Source organism: Somniosus microcephalus, chromosome 1 (assembly GCF_052327205.1).
Source record: "Somniosus microcephalus isolate GS21.2 chromosome 1, FLI_Smic_1.0, whole genome shotgun sequence".
Classification (NCBI taxonomy): domain Eukaryota; kingdom Metazoa; phylum Chordata; class Chondrichthyes; order Squaliformes; family Somniosidae; genus Somniosus; species Somniosus microcephalus.
In genome coordinates this window covers 169,983,203-169,999,764 of record NC_140987.1, presented here as the reverse complement: position 1 = coordinate 169,999,764, position 16,562 = coordinate 169,983,203, and the positions used below count along the sequence as shown (strand labels likewise).

At 50.0% G+C, this 16,562-nt stretch overlaps 1 protein-coding gene across 1 annotated transcript in view; it reads left to right on the top strand.

Moving 5' to 3' along the window:
• Positions 1 to 16,562, top strand: part of LOC147124458 (calcium/calmodulin-dependent protein kinase type IV-like) — a 418,574-nt gene that overhangs the window by 183,350 nt on the left and 218,662 nt on the right. The window lies entirely within an intron of this gene.

Genomic DNA, 16,562 nt, shown 5'->3' with positions numbered 1-16,562 from the left:
TTCTAGGGGCACACCAATATAACATAGAATACAAAGGATCAAAACAGCATGGGAATGCTGATGGTTTTAGACCCAATGGAGATTTTCCACTCTACCATAGTTGAATGTCTACCAGTAACAAATTCTGCCATTGAAAGGGAAACTAGAAATGACCCGACTCTCTCACGAGTCTACGATTTAACAGTGAAGGGATGGCCAGCACATGGCGAACCACTGTTGCCAGCATTCTCGCAAAGAAGAGAACAGCTGTCAGTGTGCCGAGGAACCTTGATGTGTGGATCCAGAGTGGTGATTCCACCCAAACTCCAGGATAAAGTTCTAAAGGAGCTTCACGAGGGGCATCTGGGTGGAGTGAAAATGAAGAACCTAGCCAGGGCGTTTGTATGGTGGCCAGGTATCGATGGAGACATAGAAGAAATGACCAAGAGCTGCCTAGGATGCCAGAAGGTCCAAAGTGCTCCACCACAAGCCCCTCTACATCCATGGGAGTGGTCCTCATCTCCCTGGCAAAGGGTACACATCGACTTTGCTGGTCCATTTATGGACTCAATGTTCTTAATTGCGGTTGATGCACACTCCAAGTGGCCGGAGGTAATAAAGATGTCCTCCACCACCACGGAAAAAACCATCACAGTATTAAGGACCATATTTGCCTGGAATGGGCTGCCTGAACAGATCTGTTCTGATAATGGACCGCAATTTGTGTCCGAAGAATTCAGGAAGTTCTTAAAAAACAATGGGGTTAAGCACTACACGTCCGCCCCATACCATCCCGCCACAAATGGATTGACTGAAAGGTTTGTCCAGACCTTCAAGAAGGCCATAAAGGCCATGGGTAATGAAGACATAAAACTTCAGCACAAGGTGGATAACTTCTTGTTTGCATACAGGAATGCAACACATATGGTTACAAACCAAACTCCCGCCATGATGTTCTTCAATAGAAGCCTAAGATGCCGGCTGGATTTGATCAAGCCAAACATCAGAAGGGACGTGGAGAACCGGCAATTTCAAGGCATTAATGAAAGGCCAGCTAGAACCTTCCAGATAGGTCAACAAGTTTTGGCCCGGGACTACCGTACCGAGAAATGGCAGCCTGGAACTATCTGCACACGACTAGGACCGCTGATGTATACCGTGGACATCGGAGAAAGCATAATAAGGCGCCATGCTGACCAAATCATAGAGTCATCCGAAAAGGGACAACCTACACCACAACTCTATACGCCTAATGATGAAGTAGAGATACCCATATCTACCTCCGATCCGGTGATACTGGAACCCGATGAACCCGACACTGGCATTCAAGCCGAATCAGCCTTGCCAAAAGAACCTACTACACCACCAGAAACTACTGCACCACCGAGGCGTTATCCGGACCGAGTCAGGAAGCCTCCAGAGAGACTGACTTATAATTAATTAACTGCAGCAATGTGTAGATTATTGTTCTTGTAACATGTAATTAATGATTACTTAAAATATTATGTACTGGTTGGCTAAAAGGGGAGGAATTGTAGTGTATGTGCCTTTAAGAGCCCCCTGTGTACTGTAATGCCGGTAATGGCCACTCGGGCTATATAAGCCTGTATATTGTGTTGTATGAGTTAGTTCCCCTCCAGACTTTGTTCAGTAAACACCTGTGAAACCAACTCCTGTCTTCAGTGTCTCTATTAACACACGGATACAACACCTTGCAGTCCGCATCTGGGGACATAGCCAGCATATCACAGTTCGCGGTGCATTGCTGCATCTGTCAAGTGACTGATGCCCTGTTTCGAATGAGGTGGCAGTACATCTCCTTCCCAATGACCCTGGACAAGCAGCGGGAGCGCGCAGAGGGCTTCGCAGTAATAGCGGACTTCCCCATGGTGCAGGGTGCCATTGACTGCACGCACGTGGCTTTGCGGGCACCTGTTTTCAATCCGGAGGAGTTCCGCAACCGCAAGGGGTTCCATTCCTTGAATGTACAGCTGGTCTGTGACCACCGGCAGCTGATCCTCGCAGTCAATGCGCAGTTTCCAGGCAGCAGCCACAACGCCTTGATCCTGTGCCAGACTTCTGTTGCTGACCTTTTCGAGGCCCCGGCTCACCCAGAAGGCTGGCTTCTCGGGGACAAGGGCTATCCTCTGTGCCCGTGGCTGATGACCCCACTCCGGATCGCCAGAACCCCTGCTGAGGAACACTTCAATGCGAGCCATCTGGCGACGAGGAACGTTGTCGAACACACAATCGGCGTGCTGAAGCAGCGGTTCCGCTGTCTCGACCATTCCGGGGGAGCTCTGCAGTATTCGCCCGAGCGAGTCTCGCACTTCGTCGTTGTTTGCTGCATGCTCCATAACCTCGCCATACTACATTCCCAGCCAATGCCAGCAGACATTGACGCACCAGCAGAGGAGGAGGAGGAGGAGCAGGAGGAGGAGGAGGAGCTAGACCAAGATGGGAGGGAGGGACTTTCTGGAAGGGCCGTGCGTCAGAGGCTCATCAGAAATCGCTTCTAGGACCCTCTGACGGAATGCTTGTGGCCATTCCAGGAGCAGGATTGGAGCCGCCCTCATACACCCAAGCCAGTGAGGGGCAAAAATCATGTAAAAACCAGACTTGGCCTTTGCAAATGAATAAAGTGTTTTAATACAAAGAAATTGCTTCATTTCAACATGAAAAAGGAATAACAACAGAAAGCTTAAATAACACAGACACATTATTGACTCTCCCTCCCGTGAGACTGTCCAAAACATGAGGTTCTCTCATGGCATCCTCTATGGCCTTGATTCGACCTCAACAGAGGCTTCATGCCCCCCCTTTACTCTTTGCCCCCGGATGGGGATTGTAATGTATATACTTTTAAGTGGGGAACTATCTTTTACAGCTCATGTATACTGCAGTACCAGCAGTGACCACACCTGTATATAGCCCTGAGTAGTAATCTGTACAGATCAGTTCCACTGTGAGCCACGTCGAGTAAACACCTGTTGTACTGTTCTCCGCAGTCTGTGTCTTATTATACACGGACACAACATTGGCGACGAGGCAAGTTCGAACCTACCTGCAACTCTGCATCACCTCCCGGGGATTCGTTCCTGGACATCAGTAGATTGGAGGTCAAGGCCAGAGACTCGGGCGTCGACCACGGGCAACTGCCCAGTCATCCAGCAGAGACTCGAGAATTGCAGGGGAGGCTGTCAAGAGCCAGGCTTGGCTTTCCAGTCGAGGTGGTCCAGCGAAACGGGCTGGCAACAGGTAGTGCACAGACCCTTCCCGGACAACGGCGGGCTAGAGCCCGACCGAGCGGCACAGCAAAGGGCCGAGCAGCGTCGACGGGGGAGAGGGAGAGAGGACAGAGCGCACAGGGCGCAGCCGGTGTTCAGGGGCCGAGCAGCGTCGGAGAGAGGGAGAGAGAGACGCGCAGAAACCCGTGAGGCGCCGCCATTGCCACGAGGACCGCCAAGAGCGGCGTTGGCAGCAGCGCAGGAGAAGCGTTACAACCAGCGTTACCCATTACAACCCAGCATTACCAATTCGGTTGGCATGTGATGCGTCACCCTACGGCATTGGAGCGGTGCTGTCGCACAAATTCTCAGATGGCTCAGAGAGGCCAATAGCCTTTGCGTCACGATCACTAACCTCAGCCGAGCGTAACTACGCCCAGATTGACAAGGAGGCCCTCAGCCTAGTGTGGGGAGTGAAAAAGTTCAATCACTATCTGCACGGGCAGAAATTCACCTTGCTGACTGATCACCAGCCCCTTGTTTCCATTTTTAATCCGAAGAAGGGCGTTAGCGTGAGGACAGGGTGGCAGCGAGGGAGGCATAAGTGCTGCAATGTACTGTCGTGGTTCGGCAGTGGAGAATCATGCTGGTGGGGGGAACAATTGGTAGGAGAGAGATCAAAAAGGTGAGAGCCTTACCATCGCTGTCTACCCTGGGGTCGGCAGCTCCAGAGGCGACTGGTCCAGTCAGCCAGTGTCCCACTATCCTCTGCACTCTCAGCTCCAAGTCGCTTAGATTCTGCAGGTGAGGCGGGCCTCCACCGGTGGCCAGCTGCTCACGGCGGTTCCTTGCCAGCTTCGCCTGCAGGAGAAAGAACGGGAAGTGTTGAAGCATTATGCAATGAGCTGACATTACACGCCCCCCATGGTAGATTAGCCCTTACATTGTGCAATAAGCTGACATTACATGCCCCCCATGGTAGATTAGCCCTTACAGTGTGCAATGAGCTGACATTACATGCCCCCCATGTTAGATTAGCCCTTTCATTATGCATTGAGCTGAATGTGCATGTGTGTTTCCTGGAAGAGCCATGGTTGCAGGCAGACAGATGGCCTTTGAGGGTTCGGGCACCCTCCAGCCATTAAGTCAGGTGCAGATGGAGGGATGAGGATGATCGTGGAAAAGGCACTCACCCTGACGACCCAAGTGAGGTCGTTGAACTTTTTCCGGCACTGTACGGCGCTCCTGGCCACCACGCTTCTGCAGGTCACTCTGGTGGCCACATCCCTCCATGCTCGCCAGTAATCTGCATGTTGAGCCCTCCTCCCATCCTCACGGTAGAGAATATCACGCCTGCGGTCCACAGCGCCTACCAAAGCTTCAAGGGCCTCCTCGGTGAAGCGCTCTGCCCTCTGTCTCGCCCTCTCCATGTTTTGACAGGATGGAGCGCCTCAGGTAAGTTAGCGCCGAATTTAAGGCGTGCCAGGTAGTGCTGGGTCTGGTGATCCTACTCGACCTGCCCCTTTAAGAGCTGGCCGGCGCCAGTGTGTCTCGGGGTCAGTGATTATTGAAAGCACCTGCGCTGTGCCCCGCCGCCGCTAAATTGGGTTGCGCCCCCGGGATAGCGCGTAGCGCCGCAATCACCCTCGGGCGCAACGACCCAATATCGCGCCAGTTGGCGCTAAATCGCAACTGGCGCTAGGCTTAGCGCTTCGCCACAACTAACGCCCCAAACGGGGCTATACCCAATTTCTCCCCCATTTGGGGGAGAAATTCGGTATCGCCCCGTTTGGGGCGCTATTACCGGCTGGATGCAAAGTTTAGTGCCTGTTGCTGATTATCGCCTCCGATTGCAAACTTGGCCTCTATCGCCCCTGGAGGTGATTTGAGCGCTAAATCAGGCACTGCACACCTGTCTTAAGGCGCTAACGTCGAGGAGCGAGGCGCTACCTCAGAGCGCTGGCGAAGCTCAGGTGATGTCAGTTAGCAATAGAACACAGACACACTGGCGCCGTCCAGTTCTTAAAGGGGAGGGGCCATCTTGCTGGTCAGCCACACCCTGCTCATTGCAGCCTTGAATCTCGGCCTGGAGAGACCTCAAAAGCAATTGTGTTGGAAGCACTAATGGATAGGCCCAGGTAACGAGCTCGGCGCTTAGGAACCTTAAAAGTGGTGCTGAGGACCAAAACTCCTTAGGACAGCATTAAAACCAAAACTGTTGCCAATAAAAAAAGGCAGGAAGCGACCGCCTTTAAATAGCGCTCCCCCAGCCCCTTCCTGACTGCAAAATGTTCCCCTCTACATGTCGTTGCTAGCGGCAGGCAGAATGGCAGGGGGTGCCACTCAATATCCAGTCCAGGGCGTTGCGCGCTCGACTGCCATCACGATCTGCGGGTGCAGGAGATCATGGCGGTAGTGTTTAACGCCGCCGCAAAATGTCTGGTCAATTTTGCAAGCGGCGCAAACATCGCCGCGTCCAGACGCTAGTTGCTTTGCGCCCCATTAGCGCCCTCTTAGGGCACTAACAGGAGGCGCTAATCAACCATATTTTTCCCCGTTTGTATCCACCTCACAGCTTACTTTCCCACCTAGCTTTGTATCGTCAGTAAACTTGGATACATTGCACTCGGTCCCTTCATCTAAGTCATTAATATAGATTATAAATAGCTGAGGCCCAAGCACTGATCCTTGCGGCACCCCACTAGTTACAGCCTGCCAACCGGAAAATGACCCGTTTATCCCTAATCTCTGTTTTCTCTCCATTAACCAATCCACTATCCATTACCCCCAACCCCATGAGCCTTTATCTTGCGTAGCAACCTTTTATGTGGCACCTTATCGAATGCCTTTGGAAATCTAAATATACTACATCCACTGGTTCCCCTTTATCTACCCTGCTAGTTATATCCTCAAAAAACTCTAATAAATTTGTTAAACACGATTTCCCTTTCATAAAACCATGTTGACTCTGCCTATTCATATTATGATTTTCTATGTGCCCTGTTACCACTTCCTTAATAATGGATTCCAGCATTTCCAGTAGTTCCCTGTTTTCTATCTCCCTCCTTTCTTGACTAGCGGATTTACATTTGCTACCTTCCAACCCGCTGGGACCGTTCTAGAATCTAGGGAATTTTGGAAGATCACAACCAATGCATCCACTATCTCTGCAGCCACTTCTGTTAGAACCCTAGGATGTCATCTGCCCTGATTTCTCCTTATGTGGCTCGGTGTTAAGTTTTGTTTTATAACACTCTTGTAAAGCGCCTTGGGACATTTTATTACATTAAAGGTGCTATATAAACACAAGTTGTTGTTGCTGCTGGAATTCTTTCCCTAAATCTCTCCGCCCCTCCACTTCTCTTTCCTCCTTTAAGATGCTCCTTAAAACCTATCTGTTTGACCAGGTTTTTGGTCATCTGCCCTAACATCTCCTTATATGGCTCGGCGTCAATTTTTTTTGATTACACTCATGTGAGGCGCCTTGGGACGTTTTATTACATTAAAGGCGCTATGTAAATATAAGTTGTTAACATTACTGATACTAATTTTTAATTCCAGATTTATTTAATTAACTGAATTTAAATTCCCCAGCTGCCGTAGTGGGATTTCAACTCATGCCTCCGAATCATTTGCCCAAGCCTCTGGATTACTGGTCCAATAACATAACCACAATGCTACTGTACCCACACCCTCCCTCATCCACTGCTGAATGTTTTCTGCTTTTTTCTTTTTAAGTAGCCATAAATTTTGTCAGACCTTTGCCCTTCACTGAAAATGTTGATACAACATGAAATTCATGTGTTTCTTTGCTACCAAGGGAAAACATATTTGTACCCAAAAAGTTGCAATAATGGGTCCAGCACAAAAATATTACATTGGACTGTATAATTCTTAAAACTTATAGGCCGAGAAATTCGGGGGTTTAATGCTGGCCGTTAAGGCCCATTTTGAAAGAAAAATAGTGGCCACTTCGCTTCCACCTGCTTCCGGCAGGCCCCGCGGCCACCGCCATTTTGGGCAGGTTGGCAGCGCTGCCGATCCCTGCATTGCTGCAGATATTTAGATTAGGCAGATTGTGACATCAGTGAGTGTGCAACGCTCACTTGACAGCTGGTCTGCCATTTTCGCCATCGCCGCTCCACTTACTTGCCTGTGTTAATCACGACCAGCTAAGCAAGCTTTCAGTAGCAGCAAGGAGCCTCCAGCAGTGCTATTTAAAGGATCATCATCAGCAACTTGCAGCTGACATGGTTTCTCAGTTTGACTGGCGCCGTGTAACTTTCTGCAACTTTTGCAGCTTTCTAAACTTGTTCCAAGTTCCTGAGGTCACAGGGAGTGTTGGTGCAAGTGGAGAACACCTTCATTCTCATTTAAAGGCTCCTGTTCACACTACTTGCTCACTATCATGGGGCTCTACTTGCAGTCCCCCTTGCGCTCGAGTATCTTCGGGAGAGGGAGCAGAGGCAACGAAAAGGAGACGATGCACGCAGAGGGAGGAGGAGGAGGGCCAGGAGGGTTCTCTACAGGAGGCCTTACCCACCTAGGGTCTTCCGAGAGCACTTCTCTTACTTCCACTTAAGCGAGGAGCAGTGTATTAGGAGGCTCTGCTTCACCAAGGAGATGGTTACAGAACTCTGCCACCTCCTGCAACCAGACCTGCAGCCTTAGAGCACAGCGAACAAAGCTCTCCCGGTAGCTCTCAAGGTCACCGTGGCCCTCAATTTCATCACCAGCAGATCCTTCCGGTCTGCAGCAGGAGACATAGCTAACATCTCCCAGTTTGCTGTCATAGAGGCTCTCTGCACCAGAAGAAGCCACTACATTGTCTTCTGTCTGAACAGAGAGCCAGGAAGAGTGCAGGATAGCTGGCTTTCCCATGGTGCAGGGCGCCATCGACTGCACCCACATGGCTTTGCGGCCACCGCACACTAATCCTGAGATATTCCGTAATCGCAAAGGCTACCACTCACTTAATGTGCAGCTGGTGTGTGACCACACCCAGCGCATCATGATGGTCAATGCCCGCTATCCTGGCAGCATCCATGATGCCTTCATCTTGCGTCAGTCCAGTGTGCCAGCAATCTTCCAGCCAATCTTCAAACCCCGGTTGGCTGCTCAGAGAAAAGGGCTTTCCGCTCTGCACCTGGCTGATGACTCCCCACTGCAACCCCACCACTCGTAGCCAGCACTCCTATAATTACTGTCATACTGCCACCGGGAATCTCATCAAGCAGACCATCGGGCTGCTGAAGCAACGGTTCCGCTGCTTTGACTGCTCGGGAGGAGCCCTCCAGTACTCGCCGGAGCGGGTGTCCCATTTCGTGGTGGTCTGCTGCATGCTTCACAACTTGGTGCAGCCCTTGCCACCATGGATTGCGGGACCACCTCAGGAGGAGGACGAGGAAGAGGACGAGGAGGAAGGAAGGAGGCAGGCAGCAGATCCCCATTCTGGACAGGCTGTATGTGAAGGCCATATCAGACTTCGATTCCAGTGAATGAATCCCCAGATCTCTGTTGCTCACCACATCGCCATGATACCATCCCTCTGTCATGGAACATCACAGCGTCCTCCTGGGCACAAAGCTGAAGTGAGAGCCACCACAAAACAAACATTCCAAACAAAATTAATAAATTTATCATAATCCAATCAACATTACAATATGAACTAATCACCCTTGTGTAATCCATTAGTGCCTGTTGTTCATGTGCCGTTTCCTACTCTAGTGCTCCTATGCAGCGCTCCCCCAGTGGCTGCAGCATGGCTGGTGAAAGGCTGCTGACTTTCCGTGGGGGAGACTACAGATGGCCTTGCAGGATGACCTCAAGCAGCTGTGGATGTAGAAGGCCTGGCTGTAGACTGCACCACCTCGGCATGGGCAGCAGCAGCGGCAAGGGCAATGACGGAATGGCAGTGGTGGGAGTAGGAATGCTGTTATCCTGAGAGACCCGCTACCACTCCCCCGGGGCGGCGCCTCAGCATTCCTAGCTATCTGTTGAAGGACAGATCACTGGACTACTGCGATGCTCTGCAAGTGTCTTTTGACACTGGTAAACCCAGCCACGATGGCAACAGCCTGATCTTGCGTGGCAGCTAGCAGAGCCTGCAGGAAAGCAGTCTGCACTCCCACTGCAGCACTGAGACTTTGGATCACTTCTGCCTGTGCTGCAATGGAAGGTGTGACATCGCCCATCACACGCAGCATCATGGCTGGGTCGACAAAGTCTCTCCTGGAGTTGTCCATCACTTCCATTCTGGAAATCATGGAGGAGCCCGGCTCCAAGCTCTGCGCAAAGCCCAATCCAATGTTGGAGCCGGACACCTCCATGCTCCTTGACCTTGACAAGAGGCGCTCTGGCAGGCTTGCCATTGCACCTAGCATTTCGGTGTGCATGGCCATCACCCGTCTTCTGAAGGCCGCCCCATCGAGGTCATCATCTGTATCTTGTGCAGCAGAATTCGTGTGCAAACCCCTGAGCTACCCTTTCTCCTGGTCTTGCTGCAGCCCACTCATGCCCGGTGCCTCTCTATGTGTAGATCCTGCCTTTATACTACCCTCTACATTCCCCGCGGTGCCTGTTAAAGAGCTGGTGTCTGCGAGTGTCAGATCCAGTGACGATGTGTCTTCTTCTTCTTCTACTTCACCCTCCTCCACAACATGATGGACAGGCTGGCCTGCTGGTAGTTCTTAGGTATTTGAAAGCAGAAAGGCACAAGAGTCAGGTTGTGGTGAGGGTAGGGGGGAAAGCAAGATATGTAATTCGTATGTTCGTATGTAAGATATCCATGCATACAGCATCAGCTTGTAAGTGAGACGAGATTGTGGGATGAGGGGGAGATGGGATGTGAGAAGAAGGATTAGGAATGACCATAACGTCATTATCAGCAAGAGCTTCAGCTTCTCCCGTTGCCACGGCCACGGTCACTGGCCCTTCAATGATCTCAAGCACGGGACTCCTCCAGGTGGCTGTGGGTCTGTACAGTGCCTTGGCCACCTCCCATCTGCTGTTGTTCCCGGTGGTTATGAGCCACTTGGCCTGCAAGAGAAAGGGAAGTGTGTCAGTAAGTGTAGTGCAATGTCTTTGGGTGATGTGTCTGCCATATTTGAATAGCTATCAGTGTGTGCAAGGTGTGAGATGTGGGTGTGAGTGTTGCAGCAGTGGTAAGGTTGTGAGGGTGAAGTGAAACCATGATTGTGAGGTATGAGTGGTGATAGGTAGAAATTGTTGGTAGGTGTGTGATGGGGGTGTGGTACATTGAGCAGTGTGTGAGGCTTGGGGTGCAGATGGTGGGATATGGCATTTGCTGAAGCCGTCAAATCACCTTGACCTGCTGTGTGAGGTCATTAAACTTCTTTCACTATTGGATCCATGTCCTTGGAACCACACTGATGGCCCACGGAGGTATCTCTCTCCTGCCAGAGCCTTTCACTAATAGCCTTGGATGGCTTCCTGCCACCATGCAGGAACAGTACACCCTGCTATCTTTGAACTGCTACTACCAAGATCTCAAGTGCAGCATCCGAAAACCTTCTTGCTCTCTCTCTGGGCTGCTGAACCATGTCTTCAGCCTGATTGACAATGAGGCGCTGCTGCAACAAAGCACCTCCCCTTTAAGTAGTGCAGAGAGCCTAGGCCAAACTTTACTGGCCATTAGACTGCATCCGATATTGGCCCACTTGTTAAGCACTAAGCCAATCAGCAGCGCATTCAGTGCTGAGATCAGCACTGCAATCATTATAATGAGCAGGCAGCACGAATTTTGTGTGCTGCCTGGACCACTTTCAACAGGCGCAGGCAAATAGTGCTGGCCCTTGACACCGCCCTTTTTTGGGCCGTAACCAATTTCGAGACCATATTTTTCAAGGCGCTCAAAAGTTAGAATTTAGAAACTGCATAGACGTGTTCTGCTTTTAGGCCCGATTTTAACTCGGTGCATAAGTGTGGCCCATGGGGACAGAGGTGGCCGTCAAATCATCTGGCCCCCTTGCAGTGCGAGGTTCGGAAGATTTTAACTCCTGGGCCTCAATCCAATTCGGACTTCTGCCCAAACCCAGTGGGAATTGTTAAGTTCGTGAATGATTGAGACACGGACTAGCAGGAGTGAAAACAAATAGATCTTTACTGGTGAAAGGCATAAACGAAACTAACCAACAGAGGCTCTCTAGCGCCTTTTATACAAGGGTGGTCACTGCCGGTACTGCAGTCTGAGACCAGTTATTCTCTTAAAGGTATATACACAACAATTCCTCCCCTTTTAGATAAACAGTACATAACATTCATTTAACAACTAATGATAACAAATTACAATCACAATTACTGTTGCTAGATACATTGGTTAAGTTTAAGCAATTATAAGTTCAGTCTTTGAGGAGGCTTCCTGATTCTGTCTGGATAACGCCTCTTTGGAGTATCAGGTTCTTCTGGCAATGTTGAGTCGGAATCAATGTCGTTGTTTGGTTCATCTGCTTCCAATATTACCGGTTCTGCGGTAGCTGCAATTGGAACGTCGATTTCATTACCAGGTGTATCAGATCGTGGTGTGGAGTTGACGTTTTCCAGTGACTCTAGAATCTGGTCAACATGGCGTCTTATAATGCTCTCCCCAACGTCCACGGTACACATGAGAGGTCCTTGTCGTGTACAAATCGTTCCTGGCTGCCATTTCTCAGTGCGGTAGTCCTGGGCCAAAACTGGTTGACCTATCTTAAAACTCCTGGTCGGCCTTTCATTCATATTCTGAAACTGCCTGTTCTCCACATCTCTTCGGACGTTTGGCTTAACCAAATCCAAGCGGCATCGTAGTCTTCGATTGAAGAACATCATGGCTGGAGTTTGGCTGGTAACCGCATGTGTCGCATTCCGGTAGGCAAACAAGAAGTTGTCCACCTTGTGTTGTAGGGGTATATCTTCATTACACATTGCCTTGATAGCCTTCTTGAATGTTTGGACAAACCTCTCGGCCAATCCATTAGTGGCTGGATGATATGGGGCAGATGTGTAATGCTTAACACCATTGTTCTTTAAGAACCTCCGGAACTCTTCAGACACAAACTGTGGTCCATTGTCAGAGCAAATCTGTTCAGGCAGCCCATTCCTGGCGAATATGGTTCGTAAAACTGCGATAGTTTTTTCCGTGGTGGTTGAGGACATTTTTATTACCTCTGGCCACTTTGAATGTGCATCCACCGCAATTAAAAACATCGAGTCCATGAAGGGACCAGCAAAATCAATGTGCACCCTTTGCCATGGAGATGAGGGCCACTCCCATGGATGCAGAGGAGCTTGTGGTGGGGCGTTTTGGACCTTCTGGCATCCTGCACAGCTCTTGGTCATCTCTTCGATTTCTCTATCGATTCCCGGCCACCACACAAACGCTCTGGCTAAGCTCTTCATTTTTACCCCACCCAGATGACCCTCATGAAGCTCATTGAGCACTCTATCTGTCAACTTAGGTGGAATTACTACTCTGGATCCACACATCAAGGTTCCTCTGCACACTGACAGCTGTTCTCTTCTCGGCGAAAATGCTGGCAGCAGTGGTTCGCCATGTGCTGGCCATCCCTTCACCGTTAAATCATAGACCCGTGATCGTGTCGGGTCATTCCGTGTTTCCTTTTCTATGTTTGCATTCGTCACAGGGAGACATTCGACTATGGTCGAGTGGAATAACTCCATTGGATCCACTGCAAGGTCTTCTTCTTCCACCGTCGGCAACGGTAGACATGACAATCCATCAGCATTTCCATGCTGTTTAGTTCCCCTGTACTCGATGTCATATTGGTGTGCCCCTAGGAAAAGGGACCATCTCTGCAGCCGTTGTGCTGTCATTATCGGTACGCCCTTCTGAGGGTTGAAAATGGAGACAAGAGGTTGATGATCGGTTAGTAGAGTAAATTTTTGACCATGCAGATAGTGATTGAACTTCTTCACCCCCCACACTAGGCTGAGGGCCTCTCTGTCAATCTGGGCGTAGTTACGCTCGGCAGAAGTTAACGAGCGTGACGCAAAAGCTATCGGCCTCTCCAAACCATCAAGGAATTTATGTGACAGTACCGCCCCAATGCCGTAGGGAGACGCATCACACGCCAGCCTGATTGGCAGTGCTGGGTTGTAGTGAGCCAATACTTCCTTCGAAGTGATTAAGCCCTTACTCTTCTGAAAAGCACGTTTACAATCATCGCTCCATTTCCATGCTACCCCCGTTCGTAGCAGGGCGTTCAGTGGATGCAGAATTGTCGACAAATTCGGCAAAAACCTATGATAGTAATTCACCAACCCGAGGAATGACCTCAGTTGCGACACATTTTCAGGCGCTGGGGCCTTAACAACCGCTTCAATTTTGTCAGGGGACTTATGTAACCCCTCTTCATCAATCACGTGGCCACAATACGATATCTGTTTCTTAAAAAATTCGCACTTGGGGCGGTTGGCTCGCAGCCCATGTTCCCGTAGTCCAGTGAGCACCTGTTCTAGGCTGTTAAGGTGTTCACTGTCATCTTCACCTGTTACAAGGATGTCGTCCAAGTAACACTGAGTCCCCGGAATCCCTTGCAGGACTTGTTCCATCGCTCTTTGCCATATTGCCGGAGCCGATGCTACTCCGAATACCAATCGATGATACTGGTAAAGACCTTTGTGAGTGTTTATCGTGAGATACTTCCTAGAGGACTCTTCAACCTCCATCTGCAAATATGCTTGTGCTAGGTCAATTTTTGTAAAATGCTTCCCTCCAGACAGTGAGGCGAAGATGTCTTCTATCCTTGGAAGAGGATATTGTACTGTGTGAAGGACAGGGTTCACCGTCACCTTGAAATCCCCACAGATGCGAATCTTCCTTGGCTCTCCGGACTTATTGCTTAACGTTTTCTTCATGACAGGAACGATGGGTGTCGCCCACTCGCTCCAGTCAACCTTAGACAACACGCCCGCCTTCTCCAGATTCTGCAGCTCTGCCTCGACGGCTGGACGAATTGCATATGGTACCGGTCTCGCTTTGAAAAACTTGGGAACTGCATTCTCTTCTATTTTTAACGAGGCGGTTACACCTTTAAGCGTGCCCAGTTCTTGTTGAAATACCTCTTTGGCGTTAGCTAAGATTGTTGACAATCGTCCAGGAGTGACGTCTTCATCTTTTTTATCGTCCACCGTCATTGCATGAATGGAATGCCAATCTAAGTTTATCTTCCTGATCCATTCCCGTCCCAATAACGGTGGTCCACCATTTGGCAGTATGTAGAGATACAATTTCCGTATTTTCTTGCCATTGTATTCGACAGGCACCCTTATTTTTCCTCTGGGGTATACTTTTTGCCCCGTATACATCGTCAAGACGATGGATGTCTCTCTCAAGGGTATGTGTGAAAATAGCCGCTCATAGTCTCGTCGATTCATGACGGTTAGCGCTGATCCTCTATCCAATTCCATTTTAACTTGGGACCCTGCTATCGTGAGGGTGACCCAAATGGTTCGGTGATCCTCTTTTGCGATTACATTGTGAAGTTTGAGACAGCTTAATCTCCTGTTCTCGGATTCACTATCGCTCATCTGGTCTTCGGAGCTACTGTCCGTCATCTTTTGTACTTTCTTGTACGGTTCCTTAGTAGCCTTTTTGTTGTCGCTGGTCTTCTTCCCAGACCTACAAACTCGTGCAATGTGTCCAATCTTCCCGCATTGTCTGCATATTTTGTCTTTGGACCAGCAGTCCTTCTGGTCATAGTTAGTTCTGCCGCTGCGATAACATTTTGCAAATCCCCGTGCCATTTCGTGGGTGCCGTATTCCTGTGGTTTTTGTTGAATTTCTGCAGCTCCCCTGGCTGCTGCTTCATACGATACTGCCACGCTGAAAGCCTTATCTAGCGTCAGCTCTTTTTCTGCGAGTAACTTCTTTTGTGTTCCTTCACTCAGGAGTCCACAGACAAATTTGTCCCGTAGGGTATCTGCCAGTCCTGCTCCGAACTGGCAGTGCTTTGATAGCTTGCGTAGTTCCGTAAGATACTCAGCATTGCTCTCATCTTTGTGCTGAGTTCTCCTGTGGAATTTAAATCTTTCTGCTATCAACAGCGGTGCAGGGTTTAAGTGCTCCTGTCGAACAGCAACAATTTCGTTAAAACTCTTCGCCTTCGGTTTGGCTGGAGTAATCAGATCCCGCAATAGGCCGTACGTTCTAGCGCCCATTACGTTTAGCAATATTGATGCCTTTTTCCCCTCCGCTATTTCATTTGCCTCGAAATATACCTCGACTCTTTCCACATACGTGGTCCAGTCCTCTAATGTATTATCAAAAGCAGTGATACAGCCAGTCTTCGGCATCTTGCAAATCTAAAATTGCGCCTCCCGCGCTTTGCCTTCTTCTCCGATTTAACAAAATGGCGCCTCCCGCGCTTTTCCTTCTTCCCCGCTGTTGTTAGCGCTGCTTTCCACGGTTTCTTGCGCGTATTCTTTTTCTTTTATTATTTTCCCGTCGTGGAGCGGACCCCCTGGAACACTTCCCTCCCTCTTCTGAGGTCCGAACGCTGCCCAGCTTCGAAACACCGGCCGTGCCCTGTATGCTCCACCCTCTCTCTCTCTCCTTGCTTCCCGACTCGCTGCCCGGCCCCGTTGCAGCCCAGGAAGGATCAGAGCACTACCTGCCACCAGCCCGATTAGCTGGGAAACCACGGACCGAGGAACCCAGCCTGGCTCTGGAACGTCGCTCCTGCAAAGCCTTGAACCCGATGATTGACGGTCGACGCCCGCTCCTCGAGTTTCAATGGACTCTTTTTTTTTTTCTTCCGACCTTCAACGTCGTCGGAGCTGCTGCCGAGTTGCAGGTAAGTACGTTTCTTACTCGTCGCCAGTGTTAAGTCCATGAATGATTGAGACACGGACTAGCAGGAGTGAAAACAAATAGATCTTTACTGGTGAAAGGCATAAACGAAACTAACCAACAGAGGCTCTCTAGCGCCTTTTATACAGGGGTGGTCACTGCCGGTACTGCAGCCTGAGACCAGTTATTCTCTTAAAGGTACATACACAACAGGAATGACGAGAAGGCCAGTGGGAGACCACTGTTGGGGACTCAAGGGGACGGTCCCAGCTCCACTGTAAATGGTAAGGGGGTGGGTCCGAAAGTGCTCGTGGTCGGGGGTGGGACGGAAACCCAAAGTATGGGAGGCCCAAGGTGTCCTTGTGGGGCTGGGAGGAGCACACCTACTTTCCTACCCTACAAAAAACCTTTAAAAATTATACATTTTGATTTACCTAGGCCTCTTCTGGCCATATTCCTGCTTGCTGTCAGCTTGCATTGGCGGCTCTGGCATTGCCAGATTACTGCTGCGATTAGCAGTTAAAATCGCATCAGAGTCCAAATTACGT